Source organism: Myotis lucifugus, unplaced genomic scaffold (genome assembly GCF_000147115.1).
Source record: "Myotis lucifugus unplaced genomic scaffold, Myoluc2.0 scaffold_491, whole genome shotgun sequence".
NCBI lineage: Eukaryota > Metazoa > Chordata > Mammalia > Chiroptera > Vespertilionidae > Myotis > Myotis lucifugus.
Window position 1 is genome coordinate 272,574 of NW_005871539.1, and position 22,765 is coordinate 295,338.

At 43.8% G+C, this 22,765-nt stretch overlaps 1 pseudogene; it reads left to right on the forward strand.

The window, feature by feature from the left end:
- The first annotated feature begins 3,159 nt into the window (after window positions 1–3,159).
- LOC111823444 lies at window positions 3,160–6,872 on the forward strand (annotated as a pseudogene).
- The last annotated feature ends 15,893 nt before the right edge of the window (window positions 6,873–22,765 follow it).

The following is a 22,765-nucleotide window of genomic DNA, read 5'->3' on the forward strand; positions in this document are numbered from 1 at the left end:
ATGCATCGAACTTGTGGAAATTGTATCACAACTACAAGGGAGTCTTAAAAGTGCAGTTTGTAACTTTTCAGACTCTGAGTACAAGAAGGGAAAGTGGAAGGCATTGGAAATGGGGGTTGAATTATGAGTTATATTCTGTGTAATTCAGCCCTTTGGCTTCTCAATAGCCATACTTAACCTTCCAAACAACAGAAAGAGCAAAAACAACCTGCTCCTACCTAACAAGATGCAATTACCCTTCCTAATAAAAAGGCGTGAAATCTCTCACAAGAAGGGTAGGTTCAAATTCTTAAGAATCACTGCATCCATCTCAGGGTGCTGCTCATTCCTCATCTTGTTTAGTCCCAATCCTACCGTCATATTCTATAAGCAGGGGGCTAAATTATGAAGTTAACCACCAACACACACTACACAAAGAAGGAGAAAGGAAGAAGAAAAATGATGGAAATTGGTTCACGTGTATAAATATTATACCCGAGACAGGACATGAGTGCATGTATTTATTTGGGAGGCGATCCTACAAAGGAGGAATAAAAGAGTGGGGTATGTGAGGCAGGAAAGGTGGAATACAATAGCTTATGTGCCCTGGCTGGTGTGACTCAGTTGGTTGGAGGGTCAACCCATGCACCATAGGGTCCTGAGTTCAATTTCCGGTTAGGGCACATACCCAGGTTATGGGATCAATCCCTGGTCAGGGCACATTCAGGAGGCAACCAATCGATGTTTCTCTCACATCCATGTTTCTCTCTCCCTTTCTCCCTCTCTTCCTCTTTCCCTCTCTCTTCCTCTCTCTCTGGGAGAAATTTTTAAAAATCTTCCAGTGAGGATGATAAAGAGATGATAGACAGATAGATGGTAGATAGATCGATGATAGATAGATAGATAGATAGATAGATAGATAGATAGATAGATAGATAGAAGAGAGATAGAATCCATTATTGAGCTGGTTATCTCTGGGGGTAACTGGAGCTCATTCCACTGGGAATCCCCTAAGGCACAGATCAAATGCAACTCCAAGTTCTCCCTCTGAAGAATGAAGATGGGCATTTATCCAACAATTCCAACCCCCCACGGTAGAGGGTTACCCCTGGGCATTAATGCCTCTCCTGGTCTGGGCTGCCCTGTGCATGGGCTGAGCAGATGCTAACAACTTCAGAGAAAGCCCTAAGCAGAAAAACAGAGCAAAACTCGCAGTGAGGCACTGTCATGTCAGCAAGCAAAGGAATAGTCTACCAGGGAACCTGTTGGCAATAACTGCAGATGAATCAGAGCACCAATATGTAACACAGAAAGGAAAGATATCTGGGTTGCTACTACAGGTCATATTTCTGCTACAGGTCCTAAAACCACAGCTGGTATTTATAATTTGCTTCTTCATTACTCATTCCATGTTCCCTTTGCCCTCAACTGGTTTGGTTCTTACCTGATAAAATGCTCCAAACTAATAACTAGTAGAATGCAGTTTTTAGGCGCCTGGCCCTGGAGTTATATTTTCTGGGTTTAAAGCCCAGCTCTGCCACTTGTTAATTCTGTGACCTTGGTCATGTCATTTAATCTCTCTGTGCCTCAATGCTCATCTGTAAAACAAAGATAATGAAAGTGTCTCCAGCATAGGGTTATTGCGAGCATTAGATGAGTTGATAAATGTGAAATGCTTAGAAGAGTAAATGACACATAGTCGATGCCATGTAAGCTGTTGTTTATTTCCTGAGAAGTTCTGCCTGTATTAGGTAGCTTAGCCTTCCATTAACTTTTATCACCGGCATGGTACACAAGAGGCAACCCAGAGGCCTCCCTAGATTCCAGAAAAACTCTTTTTTTGGGTCCCCTATATTGCTAGCGACAACACTATATATCCTTGATGATAAAGATCAATCATCTAGGAAGTGCAGTGACCCTGTATTAGCCAATAGCGAGCTAGACACTGGACTTCTCTTGCAAAAAACACCCAAAAGTCTTCACCGCCCATACTCAGCAGTAGGCGTTACAGACAGATGACCTCTACCTCACCTCTACCTTTCATATCATGATCATACACATCTTGCAAGAACCTAGCTGTTGTCAATATTTTTAATGTACTTATCATTAGAGATGCCTTCTGAAATATTTATAGGCACAAAGAAATGACATCTTAAATTCATTTTTTAAAATTCCAACAACAAAAAAGTAGAGAGGGATAGATGGAACAAGAGTGGCAAAATGTTGATCATCATTGAAGCTGGATGTAGGATCCAAAATATTAGCCTTCCGACTCTTGTAGATGTTTGTAATGTTCATCCTGAAGGTATGGACTTCTTATATTAAAGCCACAAAAAAGTCTGGGAATCTAATTTTTACCTTCCCAGCCTTTGCTAACCAGGAAAGCTCACTGGAAGGAAATCAAGTGGGAGGAAGGATGGAGATCAAGTGCTAAGTCATGATGTTACCACCTACATGAAACACAAAAGAGTCGATACATAAATTAGAAAGCCTTTGTCCCATGACAGAGTCCATCTCTCCAGTAAGTATTTATTTCTGTATTTCACAGATATAAATATAAGTCTTGGACAGTGCTGAAGGTTACAAATTTCTGGGTTATTAACCAGAACTAAGAGTAGTCTAAGCAAAGTGTTTATTAGCAAAAAACACAGGTGATGTCCACGGCAGGAGTTAAATAACCCATGCATTGATTCTTCTTGGGTTTTTGTGTTGTTGTTGTTTTAAAGTATGTTTTATTGATTTTTAGAGAGAGAGAGAGAGAGAGAGGAAGGGAGGGGGGAAAAGAGGGAGAAAAATCAATCAGCTGCCTCCTGCACACTCCCCACCGGACTGAGCGCACAACCAGGAATTGAACTGGTGACGACTTGGTATCTGGGGTAACACTCAAACAACTGACCACACCGGCCAGAGCTGATTCTTCTCAAAGTCAACAAACGTTTAGCCCTCTTTCTATTTATCTCATTCTCATTGGGGAATAACTGAGGCACCTCTACTGGAAATGTCAACGGGAAAGAAATCACGAAGAAAAATGCATAAGGAAGCTAGGTTCATTACATCGAGTTGTTCCACATAAAATTTACATTGTACACTATTGCATTATTGTTCAAATACTGAAGTGCTTTTGAAAGAGTTTCCAAGCAGGAGTAAAAAAAAAGAAGAGGTTTGAACATTTAGGAGGTAATGGAACATCATTTAAAAGTACTGCTTTTGAAAAGTAAGGAGGTAAGCACTTGAGAAATTTGTGCATATAGCATTGAGTGCATGTAAAGAAGATATTTTAAGATCAAGAAAGAACTAAAAGTCTTATTGAACTGCTGACAGTTTTAAAAAGTATTGAAAAACTATAGTAGCACAAAAAATTGAAAAGGCAACTACAGTGCCTTCCTGTCTCAATTGCATAGGTACTGTCCCCTTACGTTTCTTATGATTATCCTCACAAGCTCAACCCACTGTCAGCAAAAATTAAATGGCAGAGTTATAGTGCTATTATTACTGAGATGCTGCCCACTTTTACAAAACACTTTTCAAGACATTCCCTAATGCACTACAGTGTATTGTTATAAATAATTAAAATAAAATAAATTCAGAACAGCTAAATAATTTAAACACTTGTCAAAATAAATCAGCTAAGAATATTTTTAGACTTAATATATTTTATCTTCGTGCTTTGATTTATTTGCTTTCTCATTATCAGATAAATTAAAATTAATAAAACAGTTAAACTTGCCCTGGCCAGTGTGGCTCAGTTGGTGGAGCATCATCCCATGCACAGAGAGGTCTCTGGTTCAATTCCCAGTCAGGGCATATGCCCAGGTTGCAGGCTTGATCCCGTGTGGAGGGAGCAGGAGGCAGCCAAATGATGTTTATCTGTCATTGATATTTCTCTCTCTCTCTCTCTCTCTCTCTCTCTCTCTCTCTCTTTTCCTTTCTTTCTCTCTAAAATCAATAAAAACATATTTTTTAAAGTTAAACTTTTAACTTATATATGCCAAATAACATCACGTTGACTGTCCTGCAAACTCAATTGTTAGAAAACAAATTTAAATGCATCAACAAAAAGACATAAAGTTTGAAGTTTTAATGGATTTCTACAAGTTATGAGTGGCCCGATTCAAATAGCAGTATTCTCTCCCTATAAGTACACATTTTCACAGACCATATGTCCCAATTTTTGGTTTAATGTATGCAGTGCTTAGGCTCAAGACATTTACATATATATATATATATATATATATATATATATATATATGTATATATACACATCAAGAACTTAGAACTTTATTGGCAAAATATAACATCTAATCTAATAAAAGAAAACATGCAAATTGACCGTACCTTCGCTACGCCCAAGCCACGCCCACCAGCCACTCAGAGCGACTATATGCAAATTAACCCAACCAAGATGGTGGCCGGCAGCCACGGAGCTGGAGCAAGCAGGAGGCTTGGATGCCCCGGCGATGGAGGAAGCCAAGCTTCCTGCCTTCCCTGGCCTGCTGTGGCCTCCGCTAAAGGCAACAAAGTTTCAATTATAGAAGATAAATATATCTCAGATACCTGCTTCCAGCCAGGCTCCACTGGGATCTTGCATGGCTCAGGGCCATGGACAGCCTGGTAACAGCCATCAGCCCCTCACCCAGGCTGACCAGGCACCCCAGCGGGGACCCCCACCCTAAAGGGGTTGTAGCCAGCCTGAAAACAGCCATCAGCCCCTCACCCAGGCTGGCCAGTCACCCCAGGGGACCCGCACCCTGAAGGGGCTATAGCCAGCCTGAAAACAGCCATCAGCCCCTCACCCAGACTGGCCAGGCACTCTAATGGGACCCCCACCCTGATCTGGGACACCTTTCAGGGCAAACCAGCCAGCCCCCACCCATGCACCAGGCATATAATAAAAGGGTAATATGCAAGTTGACCCTAACAGCAGAACCACTGGGAATGACTGGTCACTATGAAACACACTGACCACCAGGGGGCAGATGCTCAATGCAAGAGCTTCCCCCTGGTGGTCAGTGTGCTCCCACAGGGGAGCTCTGCTCAGCCACAAGCCAGGCTGATGGCTGCCAGCACAGCAGTGATGGTGGGAGCCTCTCCTGCCTCCTCAGCAGCACTAAGGATGTCCAACTGCAGCTTAGGCCTGGTCCCTGCTGGCAAGTGGACATTCCCCGAGGGCTCCCAGGCTGCCAGAGGGATGTCTGACTGCCAACTTAGGCCCGATCCCCTGGGGAGCGGGCCTAAGCCAGCAGGTGTACATCCCCCGAGGGGTCCCAGACTTCGAAAGGGCACAGTCTGGGCTGAGGGACCCCCCCCCTCGAGTGTACAAATTTTTGTGCACCAGGCCTCTAGTGTATAATAAAGGTTGACTAACAAAGTAAAACAGTAAATATCAAGCACCATAAATTCTACAAATATTCAGAATTAGGTGAGATGATTCCAGGCTCAGAGAAGACTTCCTAGGGGCAAAATACCCTTTTTTCCTGAGCTTTAAATTATGGTTAGGATCTTGAACAGGTGAGAAGTAAGAGAGCATTTGGAAGCAATGTAAAAAGTAGAATATTATGTGTGACCATGGAAGAATAAGCAAAAGACCCTGGCTGTAACAAACAGAATACCTACTTGCCTCAATCCAAAGAGGTCTTCTCTAAGGCATATGGTATTAAGACTGTCAAAAATTAATGACAAAGAAAGAATTCTCAAGGCAGCCAAGGAAAAGAAGAAAGTAATCTATAAAGGAAAGCCCATTTGGTTACATGGGACTTCTCAGCAGAAACTCTATAAGCCAGAAGAGAGTGGAACCAGATAAGAGAAATTACCAGCCAAGGTGATCTGTCCAGAGTAATCCTTTAAAAATGAAAGTGAGGTCCGACTGGAGGCTGGAACCAAGCGGGTGCCATGCAGTGAGACCCTTGCGAGGTCTGAGAGTCACTGGAGCAACCACAGCCACCATGGGGCCCTGAGAGAACCAGAGCTCCTGGTGTGGCGCCCAGAGGCAGTGGCCTCGGATCCCCCAGTGCCTGTGGGACTGGAGGTGAAGTTGGGGGCCTTGGTGCTCCTGCTGGTGCTCACTCTCACCTGCAGTCCAGTGCCCATCCGTGTCCTTTGCTCGCCTGGAACTAACCCGGAAGCCCTGAGCCTTCCGCCAGAAAGCCCTGAGCCTTGTAAGCTGCTTTGCCAGAGATGTGTTTCTGGTCACCTGTCTCCTGGACCTGCTGCCTGACTACCTGTCTGCCATAGATGAGGCACTGGCAGCCCTGCACGTGATGCTCGTTTCCCCTACAAGAGTTTATCCTGGTCCTGGGCTTCTTCCTGGTCCTGGTGATGGAGCAGATCATGCTGGCTTACAAGGAGCAGTCAGTGCCACCACCTCGAGAGGAGACAAGGGCGCTGCTGGGAACAGTGAATGGTGGGCCGCAGAACTGGCACACACAAAGCTTCCCACAGGCAAGCAGAGCTCTGTCAGCTGCCTCAGCCCTGCGTGCCGGTGTACTGGTCTCCTCCCTGGCTCTGCACTCAGTGTTAGAGGGGCTGGCAGTGGGACTGCAACGAGACCAGCTCGGGCCATGGAGCTGTGTTTGGCTTTGCTGCTCCATCAGCAAAGCTGGCCCTCAGCTTGTCCCTGAGGCTGCTGCAGAGCCACCTGCGAGCAAAGGTGATGGCTGGCTGTGGCATTCTCTTCTCATGCACGACACCCCTGGGCATTGGGCTGGGTGCAGCTCTGGCAGAGTCAGCTGGCCCAGTCTGTGCTGGAGGGCATGGCAGCTGACACCTTTCTCTATATCACCTTCTTGGAAATCCTGCCCCAGGAGCTGGCCACTTCCCAGCTGAGGATCCTCAAGGTCATTCTGCTCCTATAAGGCTTTGCCCTATTTACTGGCTGACTCTTCATCCAAGTCTAGGGGGCTCCAAGAGGGGCAGGAGAGATTGGGTACCAGGTGTCCTTGACCCACCTCCCCTCCTCAGGAATGGGGAAGGGAAGTATTGAGGACGAAAGAGTTCTCTGAGAGGTGGGATGGAGCCTTTGGGACAATCTGACCAACAGGAAAGAAGTGGGTAGACAAAAGCCTGGTCCCCAGGCTAAAGGGACAAGGCATGGTCAAGTCACTAGAGACACGGTCAAGAGACATTAGTATTAAGGAAGACTCTGAGTGCTAGAATCTGGAAGACACTACACAGGGACAAGCTGACACTGGGGAGGCTGAAATTGGGTACTGTACCCAGATGCTTGGGGATGGAAGTAGAGAGGACACAGGCCCAGAGTCAGCAGTTCTCTTGTTTCTAGCCCATTTCATCCCTCTGTCATTTGGAGTGGATCCCTCGTAATTTTCTCAGCTCCTACTCTCACATCTATCTCCCTCTTCCCTTCTCCCAAGACACTAGTGCCAAGTGGCCTCTTCCTGCCAGTTTTGGTACCTTCTCTGGCTTCTCCAGTTGTGCTCACTCTATTTTTAAAGTGCCAAGGAAAATGCCTCCCTCTTTCTCAAAGCACAGTGATGGACTGAGCCCTGCTCAGCACCTCAGTGAAGAGGTCCTCTTGCTCCTTATTTTAGTCTGGGGTGGGGCAGAAATGTTTGCTGAGTTGGGGTGGAGGGAGGGTTGGCAGACCCATGGGCCCTGCCACTACTGCACCCTAGGAACAGTGACATGGATATGGTGCCCCATACCCAGAAGACAAACATTGAGCTGCCAACATGTTTTAGACCATAGGAGCCCAAGGAGGGGAGGGGAATGTTCACCCTCAGGGTTATTTTTTTGGGGGGTAGGGCTGTGCACAGGGCCATGTTCTCTGGAATCTATTCTACTTACTGATCTGTTTTGGGACATGTTTCCCAAATAAAAGATGTTTCTCTAAAAACAACAACAACAAAAAAATGAAAATAAAGTGAAGTACTCAAATGGGTTATTCTACCAGAAACAAAGAACAAAAGGTCACAGAACTATAAGTATGATCACCAGCAAACCTACAGCATAAACAGATAATTTGTGACAACAACATAAAGGCAGAGGGAGTAAAGGTCTGAATTTGCAAAGGAGGATGAAGATCAGATGCATTCAAAAGAAAAAGGACTACTATATATATGAAACTTTCTTTTTCATAGCCCAATGGTGACCATATATGACAAACCCAAAATTGAGACACATAGTTTAAAAAAAAGAGGAAACAGAGTAAAGAAGTATGAGTACTACCAAACAAAAACACCAGACAGCAACACAAAGGAAAAGAACCAATGGAGGCAACAGAGCTACCAGAAAACAAAAGGTAAAATGGCTATGGGAAATTCTTATATATCAATAATTTCCCTAAACATAAATGGACTGACTTCACCAATAAAGAGGCACAGAATAGAGATTGGATGAAAAAAATAAAACCCAACCATATGCTGCCTTCAGGAGACCCATCTAAGTTGCAAAGACAAAGTTAGACTCCAAGTGAAAGGGTAGAAAATGAATCTCCGAGCAAATAAGATCCATAGAAAAGCAGGTGTAGCCATACTTATATCTGACAAAATAGATTTCAAGATAACAAGGGTAAGAAGAGACAAAGATGGACATTTCATAATTATAAAGGGAACACTACATCAAGAAGACATAACACATCTTAATATATACGCACCCAAGAGGGAGCACCAAAATATATAAAGCAACTACTAACAGAACTAAAGGAAGAAACTGACAGAAACACAATCATAGTTGGGGACCTTAATACTCCATGGACAGCTCTACATAGATCATCCAAACAGAAAATCAATAAAGAAATGTCTGCCTTAATGACACACTAGACCAAATGGACTTCATTGATATTTACAGAGCCTTTCATCCCAGAACATCAAATTATACATTCTTCTCCAGTGCACATGGAACATTCTCAAGGGTAGACTATATGTTGGGTCACAAAACTAGCCTCAAAAAATTAAAGAAGATTGAAATTATACCAAGCATATTCTCTGACCACAATGCTTTAAAATTAGGAATCACCTGCAAAAAGGAAGAAAAAAAACCCCCACATATATGTGGAGATTAAACAACATATTACTGAAAAAAAATAACTGAGTCAAAGAAGAAATACAAGGTGAGATCAAAATATAGAGAGAGCCCTAGCCATTTGGCTTGGTGTACAGAGCGTCAGCCTGAGGACTCAAGGGTCACTGGTTCGATTCCAGTCAAGGGCACATGCCGGGTTTGAGCTCGGTCCCCAATAGGGGGCGTGCAGGAGGCAGCCAATCAATGATTCCCTCTCATCATTGATGTTTCTATCTCTCTCCTCCTCTCCCTTCCTCTCTGAAATCAATAAAAATATATTTTAAAAAAATAGAGAGAGAGAGACAAATGAGAATGACAACATGACATATCAAAACCTCAGGAATGGAGAGGTTGGAAGACAGTGGCAGAATAAGAGGATCTTTCTGCCATCTCCTCCCAGAATCTAACTGGAATTAGAATAAAACTGGGGAGCATTCACCCTGAAATGCCGGCGGGGGATTGACTGAAGAAGAGACTTTTACCTCCCCTCCCCCCCAACCCAAGAAGAGACTTTTAAACAAGGAAGGACAGAAACCACATTGAGACAGGAAGGGAGGATGGGATCCCAAGAGGCGCTGGCCAAGCTCTCAGGAGCTATGGGCCAAGGGTAAGGAGGGCTCCCCCAGAGAGAGGGGGGCTGGAGCCCCAGAAGGGCACCCCAGCTGGGACAGCCAGCGTCGACCACAACTGCCATGTGGTGACCAGCGGCAGGGTTTCTACTGGACAGAGAGCTGAGCCACCCTGCAACAACTGGTCACAGAACGGAGCTCCCCGGGGAGGCAAAGCCACTGCTTTTGAGGGACTGGCCCACAGGATCTTCCTTTGCAGCCACTCACTCTAGGTTTTTGTGGAGGGAGGGTGGTGGAACTGCCTGAGGAGAGACGGGAGTGCAGGGAGCTGGGGACAGTGACTGGGAGGATGGCTGCAAGAATGCCTGTGCGGAGTCATCCATTCACATCCTGAGAGCGACAAGCCCCTCCCAACAGCTGAAGCCTGGGGAAAGGCAAATACCCTACCCCTTACCCCCACCCCAGCTTGCCCCACCTTAAGAATTACAGCTCTGGAATCCAGCTTGCCCAATTCTGCGTTACAAACCCAGCTGAGGTGGCAGCAGCCTCAGGAAGCAGCGGTCTCGGGCAGTGTCAGTGGTTGGCTGTGGGGCCCAGAAATCCCCCCACAATCCCAGGAACCTAGCTGGAGCTTCCCTCTCACAGAACAACTAATAGGAACTCTTGGCTTCCAGTAGACCCAACTGGCCTCCCTAAGAGTGTCTCCATGTGGTCTGGTGGAGGACAGGGAAATAGTGCAGGTACACACCCTCCACCTGCCTTAGGGCCCTGTGCTGACAAAAAGCCAACCTGGGAGCTCAGCTCGGCTCCTCCTGTGGGAGAGCTAGCCCAGTGAAAGCTGCCACAAGCTGTGGATCACTTGAAGCTTTGAACAGGATGCTGAGAACCAAACTTGGACAGCTTCTAACATTGGCTGGCACAAAAGTCCTCCACAGAGACCCAAAATCAGCATACAAAACAATTAGCCTCAGGCAGCATAAAAGCAGGGTCCAAAGGGAAACCTAGCAGCACTAAAATCTGCCAAGATGAACTTCACTTGTTTGGTTTTTCTGGGTGTTTTCCCCCAATATTTTCTTTAGTTTCTCTCTCTCTCTCTCTCTCTCTCTCTCTCTCTCTTTCCCCTCTCCCCTAGCTGGTGTGGCTCAGTTGATTGGGTGTCATCCCATGCACCAAATGATTGCCAGTTCAATTTCCAGTCATAGTTTCGGACTCAAGCCCCAGTAGGGGGTGTGCAGGAAGCAGCTGATTGACGTCTACCTCTCATGTCAATGTTTTTCTCTCTCTCTCTAAAAATCTATTTTAAATCTTTAAAAATATCCTATATAATAAAAGGCTAATATGCAAATGGACCAAACAGAGGAACAACCGGTCGTTATGACGTGCACTGACCACCGGGGGCAGACGCTCAATACAGGAGCTGCCCCCTAGTGGTCAGTGCGCTCCCACAGGGGCAGCGCCGCTCAGCCAGAAGCCAGACTCATGGCTGGCGAGCACAGCGGCGGTGGCAGGAGCCTCTCCCACCTCCGTGGCAGCACTAAGGATGTCTGACTGCCAGCATAGGCCCACTCCCCACAGGCCTAAGCTGTCAGTCGGACATCCCCTGAAGGCTCCTGGACTGAGAGAGGGCACAGGCTGAGCTAAGGGGCCCACCCCACCCCCAGTGCACGAATTTCATGCACCAGGCCTCTAGTAAATAAATAAATAAGTCCACTCTATGGCACTAATTTACCCTTCACCTCCACATAAAAACTAAGGCCATGGACTTTTCAGGCCATTCTTTTAGTCACTCCAGGTCACACAACACACACTCAATTCAATAATAAAAATAATCCTGTTTCATGATTCAAAAAGTTGTGGCTTCTCCTGTCCCCCAGCTCTGGCCTGTTGCAGTGAGAAGGCTGCAATCAGGGAAGAAGGGGAAGGCAGTTCTGCCTCCTACATTGCCTAGTGCAGCAGTTCTCAACCTTTGGATGGCGACCCCTTTGGGGGTCGAACAACCCTTTCACAGGGGTTGCCTAAGACCATCGGAAAACACATATATAATTACATATTGTTTTTGTGATTAATCACTATGCTTTAATTATGTTCCATTTGTAACAATGAAAATACATCCTGCATAGCAGATATTTACATTACGATTCATAACAGTAGCAAAATTACAGTTATGAAGTAGCAATGAAAATAATTTTATGGTTGGGGGTCATCACAACATGAGGAACTGTATTAAAGGGTCGCGGCATTAGGAAGGTTGAGAACCACTGGCCTAGTGCTTCTCCTTCTCCTCCCACATCTTGCCAATCTTGGGTTTTGGACACTCCAAGGTCTGAGTGCATGGAAAGAGAAGCAGAAAAATCTGTCCCTAACTGGCACTGTTGCAGTGATAAGGCAAAATACTCTCTGGTCTCAGAGAAGGTTTTTTTGTTTGTTTGTTTGTTTTTTGTTTTTTGTTTTTTATTTTTTTATTTTTATTAAATCTTTATTGTTCAGATTACATTTGTTCTTCTTCCCCCCCCCCCCATAACTCCCCTCCTCCAAGTTCCCTCCCCACCCTCCACCCTCACTCCCCACCCACTGTCCTCATCCATAGGTGCACGATTTTTGTCCAGTCTCTTCCCGCATCTCCCATTCCCCTTTCCCCCCCAAGAATAGTCAGTCCATTCCCTTTCTATGTCCCTGATTCATTATAATCACCAGTTCATTCTGTACATCAGATTATTTATTCACTTGATTCTTAGATTCACTTGTTGATAGATGCATGTTTGTTGTTCATAATTTGTATCTTTACCTTTTTCTTCTTCCTCTTCTTAAAGGAAACCTTTCAGCATTTCGTATAATACTGGTTTAGTGGTGATGAAGTCCTTTAGCTTTTCCTTATCTGTGAAGCTCTTTATCTGACCTTCAATTCTGAATGGTAGCTTTGCTGGATAAAGTAATCTTGGTTGTAGGTTCTTGGTATTCATCACTTTGAATATTTCTTGCCATTCCCTTCTGGCCTGCAAAGTTTCTGTTGAGAAATCAGCTGACAGTCGTATGGGTATTCCCTTGTAGGTAATTGAGTCTCTTTCTCTTGCTGCTTTTAAGATTCTCTCTTTGTCTTTCGCTCTTGGCATTTTAATTATGATGTGTCTTGGTGTGGTCCTCTTTGGATTCCTTTTGTTTGGGGTTCTCTGCGCTTCTTGGACCTGTAAGTCCATTTCTTTCACCAGGTGGGGGAAGTTTTCTGCCATTATTTCTTCAAATAGGTTTTCAATATCTTGCTGTCTCTCATCTTCTGGCACCCCTATAATTCGGATGTTGGTATGCTTGAAGCTGTCCCAGAGGCTCCTTACACCATCTTCGTATTTTTGGATTCTTTTTTCATTTTGCTTTTCCAGTTGGGTGTTTTTTGCTTCTTCGTATTTCAAATCTTTGACTTGATTCTTGCGCTCCTCTGGTCTGCTGTTGGGAGTCTGTATAATATTCTTTATTTCAGTCAGTGTATGCTTAATTTCTAGTTGGTCCTTTATCACAACATCGAGGGTCTCACTAGAATTCTTGAGGGTCTCATTAAGTTTATCGGCGGTTTCTAGAAAATTCTTGAAAAACCTTAAAAGTGAGGTTTTGAACTCTATATCCAGTAGTTCTGTCATGTTTTTGTCTCCTCATTTTTTATGCTTTCTTGGTGCACCCCCTTGTGGTCTTTGTGCACAGTCTTGTTCTAGTTAAGCCTTGATTGTTGTAGTTAATACTGAGGGATTTGACCCCCAGGCCGACTGGCTGTGAGAATCAGCTGTGGGAAAACTTCTGTCCTCTGGAGAGGTGCTAATCTAGCCTTTGCCTGAGGCGATCCGGCAAATGGCTCTGCGCAGGGCTTGGGCGGGGTGGGTCGCACGGGGTCAACAGGGCGGGCGGAGGGAGCAGTTATGGCTGCTCTCAGTCCCGTTCCCAGAGGCTCTGCTTCTCAGAACCCCAGCAACGGCTGCAAACCTCGGAGAGAAAGCTGCCCTCATGTTTCAACTGATGCCAGACAATCCCGCTTCTCCCGTTTGAGTCTGGGTCCCTAGAGACTCGCCCGGATCTGGAGCTCAGAGTCTGAGACTCCCTCCTGATTGAAAACGACAACCGCGCCCTCAGCCACCAGCCCGCTTTGCGCGCGCACCTCAGTACCTTTATATTTTCCACACTGCGCCTCCTCTGAGCCTCAGTATGCTGTTCTCTTTCCTTCTAGTTGAAGAGTCTCTCCTCAGCCAGCTTTCCTGTGGTTCTGGGTGATGTCCGTTCCGTCTTTTAGTTGTATTTTTGAAGTGGTTGTTTGCGGCAACAATCTCAGGTGTTTACCTATGCCACCATCTTGGTCTCCTCTCAGAGAAGGTTTTAAACCAGCTCTTTTTTCCTGGGCACTTTGGCAGATTTTGTGGGCTCTTCATAACTCCCACATCATCAGGAAGCTTTCACTTGTCAGTCCCTTGCCCTGGGTGCTTGCATCTGTATTCCAGCTGGTGGCTGCTCCTTCCATAGCCATGGTCATCCAATGGTACATCCACAGAGTCCTTTTGTATGGAACCTAAGACTTCCCTGCTGGCTCTCTCACATGCATAATTTCCTTCTGATTTATAGAAAATACATCCTTTGCCCAAATGAAGTAGAGAAATACAGGTTATAAAAAGAAAGAAAAATTAAAAAATAAATGCAGGTGAGTCCCAACACATCAGCAACCTCTCCTTTGCTCTTGCATTGGAACAGATAGCCAGCAAGGCCTTCACTCTAGATTTCTCAGGGGGAGCTCAATATCCCCAAATTGCAGGGAGGTAAGTTTTGAGCTTTGTGAGTGGTCTTATTGAGGCCCTTTCCCTGCACTTGAGATGAGGGTAAGCATCTCAGGGGAGGGGGTTAGGAACTCACAGAACACTATCTGCTCTCTCCAAAACTCTCCTCTCCTCACTAGCAACCCATGACTTTTTATATTCTCTTTATAGGGTTTTTTATATTCTCTATATAGGTGAGGTGTATGAGTTGAATAACCAGTTTTGGTGTATCTACTTTGAAATTTTTTAAATCTTAGTCTGAAGACTTACTTTGGAATATGTTCTCTGTTATACAGGAGATTCAGTTGAAACTGCCATTATATCTTGTTACATTTTGGCAAAAATGTAAATTTCAATTTAAATGATGGGTTTTCACCTCACTCGATAATTTTTAAGGTTTCTTTCAGCTCTGAAAACTGTATGTGTGCCCTGGCCAATGTGGGTCAATTGGTTGAGGGTCATCCCATGCACCAAAAGTGAGCTGGTTTGATTCCCTGTCAGAGCACACGCTGGGGTTTGGGGCTCGATCCTCCAGTAGGGGGCATGCAGGAGGCAGGCAATTCATGTTTCTCTCTCACATCTATGTTTGTCTATCTATCTACCTATCTATCTATCATCTCCCTGCCTTCACTCTCTCTCTAAAAAATCAATTAATAAACATTTTTTAAGTTTCATTGAGTTTAAATCTATATATATAAAAGGCTAAGCAACCATCCGACTGGTAGCTAGGACACTCAATGACCACCAAGGGGCAGACGCTCCAACCAGCAGCAATGAAGTACATTGACCACCAGGGGGCAGATACTCAACTCAGGAGCTGCCAAGCTGCGATGACTTGGCAGGAGCAGTTCTCAGGTAACTGCCCTCTCACAATCTGGGACCCCTCGGGGGATGTTGGAGAGCTGATTTTGGCCCAATCCCCACAGGCCAGGCCAAGGGACCCCACCTGCCAGAGGGACCTCTGCTCACTCCACAGAAGCCCTTTGAGCCACGGAGCCGCCCCAGGTGCAGCTGGCCAGCTGGGGAGGAACCTCGGGAGGTTGGCTCCAGGGCGTGTCTGGCCCATCTCACTCAGTCCTGCCCCACTGGCCACCTTCTAATTAATTTCCTTTCAATGTGCACGAATCTGTGCACTGGGTCACTAGTAAATAAATAAAATAAAAACTGTATATATATGGGTGGGGGCAGGTGTATTTCAAGAGGAGAGATAGAAAAGGGATACAAGCATGTGGGGTGATGTGATCAGGGAAGAGTGTAGCAGCCAGCCATGTAGATCCTGTTGATTGTCCCTGAACACCTCCAAGGACAGGCTGAAAGGATGACCAGACAAGATTTCAAAGAATGACTGGCCAGCCACCATCATCTGAAAATACTTTAAGTGGTTTGGTGGATAAAAAAACTTTTCTTTTCTCCATTTTGAGATCTTTAGGATGTTAGGGAAATGCAATTCAATATGTTTAACTCTAGGGAGGACCATAATAGTGACTCTTTTATAATATGCCAGGTCTCCGTTTTTAATAAAAATAAATGGGCACTCTTTTGCAGTAATTCCATGAATGCATTATTGAAGAATGCAGGCTACATTCAGGTTGCCTATTCATAATGAAATGTTCCTTGGTAAAAATGTAATAAAAGCTAAATCATTTCTTAAGGAATAATCAGAGCCCAAGCATTTAGCTCTGATGAGGTGAATAGGTCCTGCACACTCTTTGGTAGACTTCCAATCAGAAATAACTGGCATCTGAGAAGGCTTAGAATTGGAAGAGAGCCAATTCTTTCTCTTTCATCTTCCTCAATAATATTGATCTCTGAACATATTTATAAAGCAAAATTTTCTAAATGTTTTAGGCTTGGTTCTAGAGGAAAATTTGCTTCTACGTTCACAGTTCAGAAATTCCAACAAATTGCTTTCTTTATTGATCTTGAAATTCATTGTGATGATTTATATACCCTGACCTTTGATTCATTCCATTTCCAATGATGGGAAAAGTGAGGTAAAGAAAAACTAGACAGATCGATCATCAAACTAGTCATCCTTAGCAAACTGTCAAGTTGACAGGTAAAAATTGCAAATCAATGATTTAATTTACATCTCCTTGATTACTAGAGAGGTTAGACATTTTTTCAGCGCTTAATGGACATTATATTTCTTCATTTGTGAATAACCTGTTCACAGGTAGGATGGTCTTTTGATAAATCAGATAGCAATTTCCAGTGGGATAAAGACAAACTGGTCCCTTTCTTTTTAAATTTGCTCCTGCCCTAGCCAGTTTGGGTCAGTGGATAGAGTGTCAGCCTGCAGACTGATGAGTCGCAGGTTCAATTCCGGTCAAGGGCACATGCCTGGGTTGCGGGCTCAATCCCCTGTGGGGGTGTGCAGGAGGCAGCCGATCAATGATTCTCTCTCATCATTGATGTTTCTAGCTCTCTCCCTCTCCCTTCCTCTCTGAAATCAATAAAAATATATTTAAAAAATTTTTTTTAAAAATTTGCTCCTTAATGATACTTACTGTTCCTGGATGAGTAGATTACGGGCCTCTAGCCATAAAACAAAACAAAACACAAATACCAGCCTTTGTCTCAAATGTAAATCAGTTTTAGTGTTTTTGCTATAACTGATCTGCTCTCTATTTTCAGACAAGAAATGTTTCTAGAAACTCAACGGTTCTAAAAATAAATGCTTACCCTTGAAAGACAGATGCTAATGTTTAACTTAGTTTTATCATAAACTTACACAAGTTAACTCATTGAGTAACCGACATGTATTTTCACTTTGGATGTTGAGATAGGCATTAGTTTCACCTAACTTAAAAACTGTCCAAGTTAAGTTACAAAACTCTGTGGGCTTTTGACCCTCTCATCTATGTGCTAAAGTGAATTCCGAACTAGTTCCTGAGGATAACTACACTCCAAGTGCTTGGCAATAAGAATAACTGAATTCACAATACCTGTCCAAAGTGAGACAAATATTTTATGGAAGATTGACTGAATGGTCTATTCTTCTAGTTTATGCTAAGATCTATTATTAGGAAAGACTAAACCAGAAGAGAATTGGGCCCTGGCCTCTCAGCATCTGTTCTTGCAGAACTAAGGTCAGGCATGATGCCACTGGCTTACACTGAAGGGCATTTGCAACTAGTTAAAGGCTCCTATAATAGTTAGCATTTTTTAGCAATAAAATATTTGCCGGAAGCCAATTCCAGCATGACAGCAGGGCTGAATCATCTGGAGATGGCTGAGGGCATTTCCCCAACCCTGAAAAGGATGCATAAATGATTGCTTACTGCCAGACAGCTAAGGGCATCTCAATCTACATGTTATTGCCTCCTACTGGCCAAACACCTGAATAGCCACAGGCAAATTCCCCCAATCTGACAATGGATTCTGTAAACCAAACCAGGCCCTTTGATGTGTATATCTACCTTGCCTTAGGACAATTTGTGTTAATAAACAGCAAGGGGTCCTGAAACAAGGGAGAATTTAGCTCCTTTAGTCTGGGATCTCAAGCCTGCAACCAAGGAGGTACATGCCCTTGACTGGAACCTAATCCAGGACCCTTCAGGCTTAGGGCCAACATTCTATCCCCTGAGCCAAACCGCCCAGGGCAGCAATACAGTATTTTTTTTCATATATTTTTATTAATTTCAGAGGGAAAGGGAAAGAGAGTTAAAAACATCAATGATGAGAGAGAATCATTGATCAGTTGCCTCCTGCATGCCCCACACTGGGGATCGAGCCTGCAACCTGGGCATGTGCCCTGACCTGTGATTGAACCGTGACCTTCTGGTTCATAGGTTAGTGCTAAACCACTGGGCAACACTGGCCGGGCAGCAATAAAGTATTCTTAAATTATTGTATCTACATTGTTTTTTTAGACATGGTGCTCTGAATACTTAATAGACTACAGTATAGTATAAACATAACTTTCATATGACCTTGTCATCACCATGGACATTTTTTTAAATATATATATTTTTTATTAATTTCAGAGAGGAAGTAATAGGGAGAGAGAGATAGAAACATCAATGATGAGAGAGAATTATTGATTGGCTGCCTCATGCACACCCGCTACGGGGGTACCGAACCTGCAACCCGGGCATGTGCCCTTGACAAGAATCGAACCTGGGACCCTTCAGTCTGCAGGCTGACGTTCTATCCACTGAGCCAAACCGGCTAGGGTGGACATTTTTTATCTATACTACCTAAGGTACCCACTTTCCAGAGTCACATCCTGGATGTCATCGCCAGAAACTGTATCACTTCCAAAATGACAAATCTAATATCTCAACTTCTTTGCTATGCACCTAGCTCTTTTACTCAAGTAGCATACTGCCACACTCTTCATCTCATTAAGAACAGCTATCCATTGACACCACCACGGCCACTGGGTTCTTCTTGTCTTTCTTTCTTATCCACCATAGATACCATTGAGGAGATACAAGAGGGCTAGATAAGTCAGGGATGGGACCTTGGGAGAATTGGGAAGTCCTAGAATAACAGGACCTTGCAGACGTGAACAGGATATAGCCTGCTGATTGCGCCATGTTCCTAGAAAAAACAAAGTGACCTAGAGGTGAACCTGCAGTGGGGGCTGGGAAGGGGGCGGGGGAGGGGAGGAGAGGAGGTGGAGATAGATGGAAGTTGCTAAAGCAACCCAGCTGGGGGCAGATGTGAGCTTGAAAATGTATGGATGCTATTAAGGCAGAATACTTTTTTTTAATATATATTTTTATTGACTTCAGAGAGGAAGGGAGAGGGAGAGAGAGAAAAATCAATGATGAGAGAGAATCATCGATCGACTGCCTCCTGCACACCCCCTACTGGGGATGGAGCCCACAACCGAGGCATGTGCCCTTGACCAGAATCAAACCTGGGACCCTTCAGTTCACAGGCCAGCGCCCTATCTACTGAGTCAAACTGGCTTAGGGCAAGGCAGAATACTTTGAAAGGACCAATCAAGAGCTAACATGGCATATATCTACACCTAGACAAAGAAGCTTCAGTGGTAACCCATTTGGGACCCCTCCCTGCTGCAGGGAATCTGTTTATTTCTCAATAAAGTTTACTTCTGCTCATTTTCTTTGCTCATGAACTCATTCTTCGATTTCGAGAGACAATGAACCCAGATCCAATCACAGCATTTTGGTTTCACCATGGCCTAAATTTATAATTTAGGCACATCTCAGAGATATTGCCAATTTGATTCCAGACCATTGCAATAAAGCAAATATTACCAGAAAGTGAGACATAAGAAGATTTTGGTTTTCCAGTACATATAAGTTATGTTTACACTATACTGTAGTCTATTAAGTATGCATAGCATCATGTTAAAAAACAACAACATGTGTAGATACCTTAATTTAAGAATACTGTATTACTAAAAAATGCTAACTGCCCAGCTGGCATGGCTCAGTGATTGAGCATAGACCTATGCACCAGAAGGTCACAGTTTGATTTCCTATTCAGGGCATATGCCCGGGTTGCCGGCTTAATCCCCAGTGAGGGGCGTGCAGGAGGCAACCAATCAATGATTCTCTCTCATCATTTTTGTTTCTATCTCTTTCTCCTTCTCTCCCTTCCTCTCTGATATCAATAAAAATATTTTTAAAAAATAAATAAAAATTAAAAAATGCTAACTATCATCAGAGCCTTTAATTAGTTGTAACCTTTTTATTTCAGTATTGATGGCTATTGATTAGGGTGGTGTTTGCTGAAGGTTAGGGTGGTTGTGGCAACTTCTTAAAATAAGACAATGAAGTTTGCCATGTTGATTGACTCTTCCTTTCACTTGAACACGTGGAGGTCATTGTAGAGTTATTAGTTGGCCTAATTTCAATATTGTTGTGTCTGGGAGAATAGGAAGGCTGAGGAGAGGGAGAGAAATGGGGGAACAGCTGGTTGGTGGAGCAGTCAGAACACACACAACACTTATTATGTTCACCATCTTCAATAGTGTGTGATACCCCAAAACAATTACAATAATAACATCACAGATCACAATAACAAATGTAATAATAATGAAAAGTCTGAAGTATTGCAACAATTACCAAAACGTGATACACAGGGACACAAAGTGAGCAAATGCTTTGGGGGAAATGGCACCAATACACTTGCTTGATGCAGGGTTGCCACAAACCTTCCATTTGTAAAAATGCAATGTCTACAAAGAAGCTCAATAAAACAAAGTGTGCCTGAAATTTTAAAATTCAAGGGTATGTGTTGCTTTAGCTATAGCTTGATGCTGGGGATCAAATGATATCAAAAGAACTTAGTTTCTTTTCTGGGTTTAAAAATCTGTTTCCTCCAGGTTTTCTCTCTCCTCATGATGGCAAGGAGGCTGCACTCATTAGCCTCAACACTTCAAATCCAACTGAAAGAGATATTCCCTTTATTAATAGCTTTCTCTAAAGTTCTGGGATTCACTAAGAATCACTCAGAGGGTGGGCACTTCACTCCTCCCTCTTCTGGCTTGTTAGAATGTGGATACGCAGCCACGTTGGAGGTAAAACCACAAGTAGAGCATGGCCAAGCAATACAGACAGAGCCTGGGTCCCTACCTTTGGAAAACTGTCCTATTAGTCCTGGACACCCCTTCATACTTCTTTTACATGAAAGAGGAATAAACTTCCATCTTGTTTAAACTATTGTTATTTTATTGTTTTTCTTTTTTTCTGTCACTCACAGCTTAATCTAATCCTCACCTGTGCAAAGGGTATGATGTTGAGATAGACCATGGCATTTCAGGAGCCACACATCCTATATAATAAAAGGCTAATATGCAAATTGTCCCCTCCGGAGTTCAATCGGGAGACCGGGAGTTCGATCACTCACTATGACATGCGCTCACCACCAGGGTATGGCACCAAACATGGTGGGCGACTAGCGGCGGTGGCGGGGCGCTGAGGGAGTGAGGGAAGGAGGAGGTGAAGAAAGGAGGAGGCCAGGAGGTGGGGAACCTGATCGCCGGCCAGGCCTAGCAACCCTACCCGTGTACGAATTTCGTGCACCAGGCCTCTAGTAGTAAAATAATGGAAGAGCAAGTAGTAGTAGTAGAAGGAAAATCCAATGGTGACTAAAGCACATTTTTTATGCTGTCCTAATTAATTTAAATTTTATTCTTTAAGCAGTGTGTTTGTGTGTACATATAGGGGGCATTTGAAACAGTTTGAGCTAGGCAAAATATGATTAAATTATTGTATATGTTAGAAAGATTCTTCAGGTGATATGGTGTATGATGGATATTTTAGAGATGGCAACACAAGAGGAATTGAGCTTGTAGCAACTCTAGCAAGAGATAAGGATCAAAATCAGGGCAAACAGTATTGGAGAAGGCAAAGAGTGCCAGAAGCCAATTCCAGCATGTCATAATTGCAAGAGTTTCATCAAAAGGTTGATGGAACTTGGGGACTCAATAAGGGCTGAGTCACATATGTTGTCACCTGTTGGGAATGGCTGAGGGCATTTCCCCAAACCTGAAAAGGATGATTGCTTGCTACCAGACAGCTCAGGGCATCTTAATCTACATCAGCAGTTCTCAACCTGTGGGTCTCAACCCCTTTGGGGGTCGAACGACCCTTTCACAGGGGTCGCCTAAGACCATCGGAAAACACATATATAATTACATATTGTTTTTGTGATTAATCACTATGCTTTAATTATGTTCAATTTGTAACAATGAAAATACATCCTGCATATCAGATATTTCCATTACGATTCATAACAGTAGCAAAATTACAGTTATGAAGTAGCAATGAAAATAATTTTATGGTTGGGGGTCACCACAACATGAGGAACTGTATTAAAGGGTCGTGGCATTAGGAAGGTTGAGAACCACTGATCTACATGTTATTGCCTCCTACTGGCCAAACACCTGAACAGCTGTAGGCAAATTCTTCCAATCTGACAATGGATTATGTGCGAAAAGCAAGGGGTCCTGAGATGAGGAAAACTTAGTTTCTTCAGCTAAGTCTTCTCTGACTCCCTATAATGCCTTTCAAAATTATGTTTCATCTCTGGACTCTTATTTAATTTATGCACTGTGCCTTCTCCAGATTCCTGAACCCTTCTTGATGCCGGATCAAGACCACTGGCAAAAGAGGAGACAGATTTGTAAAATATATACCAGGCAGAGTGGGACAGAATTGTTTAACCTGAACAACTTCTGAAGCACTAGAGGCAAACAAGCACAATTAACAGGCTACAACTGGCTGATGTAAGAAGTCCAAAATGGGCATTCCAAAGAGATAACATGAAAGAATGCAGCCATTCATGTTGCAGATTTTTCATTTACCACTTGTGGCTATAGTTCTCATAAGAGTCCTGAGATTCATGTGTATATTTTGTCTGAGTAAATGTGCATAGTTTATTGGAGTGTTTTTTTGCAGACAACATGTCTTCAATCTACTGCCTCATGTAAAT